Below are 7849 nucleotides of genomic sequence, written 5' to 3'. Positions count from 1 at the left end.
TTCTCATATCTGGCTGTTACATCAGGGATTCCTCTTTTACATCCTAGATGTTGCTGCCACTTGTTGATTTTTGTTCATTTTCTTCCTTTTTGGGAAAATTCTGGATCTTTGTCACTTTCCTAAAGTTCTTATCAGTGTTCTATTCTTTCTATCCTACCTACTGTTTGGGCTCTGTCTTTAATTATTATTTCATTTTAGAGCTCATTGGTGGTCAAATGTGTGATAGGCAACATAAACTTCTCTCTCACCATTTCTGTTCCATCTCTTTTTGTCAGTCCTTCTTCCTCTTTCTCTAGCTCCCTACCCTCTATCTTCCTTGGATTGCCCTCCTATTTGTCATCATTTCCTAGAAGTTTTATTAGTTTTTTATCATACCAGAGCCTGATTTCCTGATTTTGAGTTTACAATCTTAACTGTCTCTGTTCAGTCAATGTGTGACAGCAGCATGGCCCCTCCTTCAGTCAGCATCTCATCATGGGAGTGTGTAATTTTAGACGTGATAGATGGCACACACACGGGTAGATCATGGAGACAGAGCATATAATGAGAAGGAAAGAACATCAAAGAACTTCTTTCAGGCCAGGATGTGTCAAGCCAAGAGCAGAGGTTGTTTAAAGCAGGGACCAATAAATTTTGCTAAATTTGATTGAGATGACAGCACAATAAGGACTGAAAAGTGTCCTTCTTTGCAATGAAAACTATTCTGAGAAAGTTATTTGGAAGAAAGTTAAACTGGTTAGAGAGTAGGCAGGAGATGGGAAAATGAGTACAGAGAGGCAAGCCCTTTGAAAATTTTGTGAAGGTTAAAATATTAGGTTTATAAGAAAATCGAGTGGAGAATAAGTAACTTTGTAATTAAAATATAATGAGAGGAGAGAGAGATAGATAGCTCAATTATTGGTTCACTTGCCAAATGCCAAGCACAGCTGTGACTGAGCCAGATTGAAGCCAGGAATCAAGAAACAGGAATTCCAAATGGGTCTCCCCATGGATGCCAGGGACCTTGAGTCATTATCTGCTGCTTCTTAAGGTGTGCATTAGCAGGGGTTGGAACTAGAAGAACTGAGACTCGAATTGGGCATCCCAAGCAGCATCCTAACTGCTATGCTGCACGGCTCCCACATGAATAAATAACAGTGCAGTTATGAGGAAGGTACTCCAGATGACATAGAGGAACACGGCTACGGACCCAGGCTGCCAGTGATGAGTAGCCATGGGAGGAAAGAGGTCCTGGAATAAAGAGAAGATTCTACTGAATGATGACACCATGGATTAGTGTGATGGATTTTTTTCTGTAAGGAAGTCATAGACCCATAAAAAAGAAAACACTACTATGAATAATCAGAGGTGGAAAGAGAAAGATCAACATTGTAACCAACACTTAAATTTATAAGTACACACATTTATAAATATTTACACAGTAGAGAGAGTTACTGTACAAAATCTTTCAACACCACAGACTGAGGAGAATAGGAGGGAGGGGGAAGGGTGATTAATGTGCCCTTAGATAAAGTTCAACTGAAGAAATTCTGGTTTTCTGTTGCAGAGTAGGATTATTATAAGCCATGATAATGTACTGTATATTTTTCTAGAAAAAGTAGCTAAAATAATGGATTTTGAATGTTTTCACAATGAAAAATGCTAAATATATGAGAAAATATGTTTACCCTTGATTTAAAAATTTATGAAGTATATACATGAATGAAACATTACATAATAACCCATATATATGATTTTAAGCATAAGTTAAAATAAATCTAAAATAAAGTTAATTTTTTAAAGTCTATCAAATAGAGCTGAAATACTTAGAGCTAAGTTGGTGGCCTGCTTAGCTAAAATTCATTTTGAGATGAAAAACTATCATTTGTTCTTTGTATAACTTGAGCATCCATTTCTAGTACCACAGTTGTCTACTCTGTTTTAGTTTTGCTTTTGTAAACATGATAGGACTCTGGCATGGTCAGTACCTTAAAGCACAGAGATAGGATATAACTTTAGCTCATGTGCACCAAAATTGAGATCACAAAACTCCCAAAAAGGACATTGACCTTCATTCTCATGAGCAAGCTGTGTAATATGCACCACTTTGATTTTACGACCTCACCTAAGGAATCATTAGGGAATAAAATTATAAATGTATTTCTAGCCTCTGAGATTCTAATAGATAACAATGATAAGGTAACAGGACAGCAATGAATTGATCATTTAATAATAATAGTGTGCACACGAGACAATTTTAAAGTTACATTATTTGCTCTACTCTTCAGCTAACTTTCACTAAATAAGTAAAGCATAATTTCACAATTCAATTTGATTCAATTTGTTTTAGTTCAATCAAGACAGCTCCATTCAACTCAACTCAAGAAACATTTATTTATGAGGCCAAAAGTCATGCCAAATGTTGAGTTTTAATAAGAATGAATTTTTTACCCCAAGGACAAATATGTACAGCTACATCATTGTAATATGATCACATATTATATTCAGATTTGGAAAACTTGGGAAGAGAATTTGATCAAAAGTGGAACCAGCAAAAAAAAAATTAAAGTACCAAATATATGCGTGAGGATATTCTGGAAAAACTAAATGTTTTCTTAATTACAGCCAGGTTGCAATTGATACATTCTGTTGTTAGTGACTTTCTAGAAATGAAACTTGAAAATTTTTTCTCAGAATTATGCAAACTGAAATGACTGTTTTAAATCTGTTATTTTTTATTGCTATATAAAAACATTGAGTAGTTGAGGATAGAATTTTTTAACAGAAATAGGGGTGGCATCTTGGGGAAGGCCAGAGGACTTTAGGAAGTGACTCACCAGTGAGCAACTTCATGTGGTAGGTGTACTAGTTTGCAAGAGCCATGGTAGCAAAAATCTCAAACTGAGTGATTTAAAATAATAGAAATTTATTGTCTCACAATTCTAGAGGCTAAAGGTGGGCCACACTCCCTGTGAAAACTGTTGGAGGGAATCCTTCCCTGCTTCTTTCCAGTTTCTGGTGGAGGACACTGATCCTTGGCATACAGCTCTTCCAATGCAATCTTCCTCTGTGGTCAGATGGTATTCTCCCAGATTCTCTGTATCTTCACATGGTATCTTTCTCTTATAAAGACACCGGTCATATTGGATTAGGCCTCACCCTAAAGACCTCATCTTAACTTGATTACTTCTACAAAAACACTATTTCCACTTAAAGTTATAGACACAGTTACAGGGGTTAGGAGGTCAACATATCCTTTTGGGAAACTCTATTCAAACCCTCTTAGCAGGTATGATTTGTATACTGTCACATGTAGAATGATGTCCAATATTCTGTATGAGGCTCTCTGCAGAGCTGGTCTGTATCTAATGTTACTAGATCCTTAGCACTATTTCCACACCTTCAATAAACTTCTACTACTTCCTGTTGTAACATTTTCACAAAATCAAGGTGAAGGAACTTTGTTTCCATACCTTAACTAAAATGCAAAGAGAGAAGAGCTCTTACTCCTGAATAATAAAGACTGAATAGAATAAAAGCTAAGCATTGTAACAAATAAAACCCAAATGCAATGGTTCAGTGAAACAAGAGTTTTATTCTCTCTACTCTTGAAGTAAGTAGAGAGATAGGATGCCAGCTCAGGTAAGGCTGATAATTCTGCATATGGCCATCAGAGGACCCAAGGTAGAAAGCATTTCAAGCCAATCTACTTCCTTGTTAGCATTTCCAGCTAGCAGAAAGTGATGAAAAGTATAAGGGAAAGCAGCTTCCTTTTTGAAGGACTTGAATGAGAAATTCTAAGCAATGCATCCTCTCAAATATCACCAACCAAGAATTAATCCAGTAGTCACAGATAAGAGCAAAACACGATGATGAAAATAATCTCTAGAAATTCCTGAAACCTGGTAGGAAGGGAATTCAGATTCAAATAAGAGAAAAAATGGGTACTGGAGGACAGTTAGTAGATCTGGTTGAAAGTATCAATAATATGAGTGAGACTGAGTTTGCTGAGAATATGAAATTGTTTTAAGAATCAACCAAGATAAGCCCCCAGGAATTCTCAGAAACCACAGTACATCAAGACAGAATGACAGTTGAAAATGTATGTGTGTAGGGGTTGTAAGTGTGCTTGACAAAGGGCTTAACCAATATATATTTTTTTTATTTTTAAAGTATGAGGTGACCAGGCTGGCGCCGCGGCTCACTAGGCTAATCCTCCGCCTAGCGGCGCCGGCACACCGGGTTCTAGTCCCGGTCGGGGCGCCGGATTCTGTCCCGGTTGCCCCTCTTCCAGGCCAGCCCTCTGCTGTGGCCAGGGAGTGCAGTGGAGGATGGCCCAGGTGCTTGGGCCCTGCACCCCATGGGAGACCAGGAAAAGCACCTGGCTCCTGGCTCCTGCCATCGGATCAGCGCGGTGCGCCGGCCGCAGCGCGCCGGCCGCGGCGGCCATTGGAGGGTGAAGCAACGGCAAAGGAAGACCTTTCTCTCTGTCTCTCTCTCTCACTGTCCACTCTGCCTGTCAAAAAAAAAAAAAAAAAAAAAAAAAAAAAAAAAAAAAAAAGGTAAATGAGAGGTAACTATTGTAAACTACATTAAAGCAGCATAACAATTGGTTTTTAAAATGGGGAGGGAAGATGATTCAGACTCTGTTTGTAATAATTAAAATAATTACTGGGAGGCAAGCAACTTAAGAATTTTAGAGAAAAACTACTGGAAGCATAAGGTATAAAAAACATAGTAACAAATTAAGTCACCTTTATTTGGAGATTTCAACAAGATATTATGTTTACAGTTATAAAGCTTGTATGTGTACACATATATGTGTACTCACAGGCACACATGAGGGAGCCTTCAAAAATTCTTGCAAAATGTGTATGATGTACAATGCATGGCTTTAAGAAATTTTTAGCATCAAAATAAAAAGTTTTAGTTCTATTTTCTATGAACTTTTTGAAGAATAATATGAATTTATATATACAGTTTTGGAATTCTGGAGCCAATAAATTTGGTTATCTATAAATAATCTAGTATTTGTTTAAAAGTCTGTTGTGAAGTAGATAGAAAAACTATTACAAGCGGACACTATGAGAAACAATGACTTGATCAGCCCTTGTCCTGACTGTTGATGTACAATGTAATACTTTATCCCTTTTAGTATTTTTTTTGTTCTAGTACTATTGGTTGAACTCTGTAATTAATACCCAATTATTCTTAGGTGTTTAAATTTTAACTGAAAAGTGATCCCTGTTAAATATAAGAGTGGGAATAAGAGAGGGAGGAGATGTACAATTTGGGACATGCTCAATCAGACTTGCCTCAAATGGTGGAGTTAGAAACGTGCCAGGGGATTCCAATACAATCCCATCAACGTGGCATGTACCAATGTCATCTCACTAGTCCAAGTGATCAATTTCTGTTCAGAACTGATCACACTGATAGGTCTAAAAGTCAAAGGCAGCACACGAACAAGACTAGTGTCTGCTAATACTAACTGATAGAATCATAAAGGGAGAGAATGATCAAACATAGGAAGCAGGATACACAGCAGACTCATACAATGGCAGATGTCCTAAATAGCACTCTGGCCTCAGAATCAGCCCTTAAGGCATTTGGATCTGGCTGAAGAACCCATGAGAGTATTTTAGGCATGGAAAACCAAGACACTCTGGAAAAAAAAAAAAAAAGACCTAAATGAAAGATCTCTGCAAGTGAGATCCCAGTGGAAAGAATGGGGCCATCAAAGAAGGAGGTACCTTTCTCTGAAGGAAGGAGAGAACTTCCACTTTGACTATGACCCTGTCAGAATAAGATCGAAGTCAGCAAACTCAAAAGGCTTCCATAGCCTTGGCAACTCATGACTAGAGCCTAGGGAGATTACTGACACCATAAACAAGAGTGTCAAATTGTTAAGTCAACAACAGGAGTCACTGTGTACTTACTTCTCATGTGGGATCTGTCCTTAATGTGTTGTCCAATGTGAAATAATGCTATAACTAGTACTGAAACAGTATTTTACACTTTGTTTTTCTGTGTGGGTGCAAACTGATGAAATCTTTACTTAATATATACTGAATTGATCTTCTGTATATAAAGATAATTGAAAATGAATCTTGATGTGAATGGAATGGGAGAGGGAGCGGGAGATGGAGGGGTGCGAGTGGGAGGGAAATTATTGGGGGGGAAGCCATTGTAATCCATAAACTGTACTTTGGAAATTTATATTCATTAAATAAAAGTTAAAAAAAAACTATTAAAAGCATAATTCTTTATGGTGAACCATCCAAAGATTTTGATTTGAGAATAGCCAAAAGTAAGCACTATTATATGGTGTTGGAGGTTCCAGCCTGTATAAGGCAAGCAAACAAAAACCAAATACCCGACCACCCCAATTATTTCTTGAAATAGTTGAGAAACAGGACTATAAGACTGTCTATTTAAAATCCCTAACATACTTATTGATGGGGAAAATCCAAAATAATTTACATGTAAACTATTAGGCCTTGGTAACATTGCTGAATAAAAGGTCAGCATAAAAATCAATTTTATTTTTATGTTACAATAACAAACAGAAAATGAAGTTTAAAAATAGGCTATGTTAGCACCAAAAAATTCAAGTATTTAGTAATAAATTGAGAAAAGATATTCAAGACCCTTTCACTGAAAATGTTATAGTTATTAAGAATTGAAATAAACAAATATATCATATTTGTGGACTGGAAGACTCAAAATTATTTAGATGTCAGTCCTCCACAAACTGTTCCAAAGATTCCACAAATCTCAAATCTTCATAAGTTATTAGTTGAAAATGACCATCCTTGGGGCTGGCACTGTGGTGCAGCGGGTTAACGCCCTGGCCAGCAGTGCCCGCATCCCTTATGGGCACTGATTCGAGGCCTGGCTACTCCTCTTCCAATCCAGCTCTCTGCTATGGCCTGGGAAAGCAGTAGAAGATGGCCCAAGTCCTTGGACCCCTGTACCCACGTGAGAAACTGGAAAGAAGCTCTTGGCTCCTGGCTTTGAATCAGCACAGCTCCAGCCGTAGCGGCCATTTGGGGAGTGAACCAGTGGACAGAAAACCTCTCTCTCTCTCTGCCTCTCTTCTCTCTCTGTATAACTCTGACTTTCAAATAAATAAATAAATCTTAAAAAAAAAAAAGAAAACGATCCATTCTTAAGCATGTATATAGTACAAATGGAAGGGACAGTTAATCCAATTTGAATTTAGAAAGTATTTGTTTATGATTGGTAAGTGAAGTAGCAAAGTTTAGTGCAGAGCAATACACCTGATAGATCAGCGAGGCATCTCAGGAAAGAACTGAGAACCCAGTCTGCATTTAGACTGATGTTGAAGAGAGTATATCTCACAAAACTGAGACACATGTCTGTATTCAGACTGCAGTTCTTATGGGTATGGGTATGGGCCCTCCCATTTCTCCTTCCCTCTTCTGGAAAGCTGTTAGGTGGAGGTGGAGGGCTTTCTGAGTGTGGAATTCCCAAACCTCCTCCTGGGAGTTATCAGCACAGTGTTATTGGATATAATGGTTCCCTTATTGCAGGGTGAGGAGATTCTCCCAAGTTGTTCCCAGGAAGACGGTTGGAATCCACTTAACAAGGTTGTTGAACATCAACGCTCTTTCAGGTATGTAATTGCTGATCAGGCTTGCTGCTACATTTTTCCTCATTCTACTACACAGAAATTCTCATTCTCTTAAAAAGATACTCATTTTCTTTCAAAATTCCCATTTTCTTACTATTTTCCTAAACAAATTCAATTTTTTTCGGTCCCTCTTACACACATAGGCTAATGTCCACCAAGCTACCTAGCATTTCCCTTTCAAGAGAAGAAAAGATATGGGTATAAGATACCCGG

Source organism: Oryctolagus cuniculus, chromosome 9 (assembly GCF_964237555.1).
Source record: "Oryctolagus cuniculus chromosome 9, mOryCun1.1, whole genome shotgun sequence".
NCBI classification, from domain to species: domain Eukaryota; kingdom Metazoa; phylum Chordata; class Mammalia; order Lagomorpha; family Leporidae; genus Oryctolagus; species Oryctolagus cuniculus.
This window is presented reverse-complemented; position numbering follows the sequence as displayed.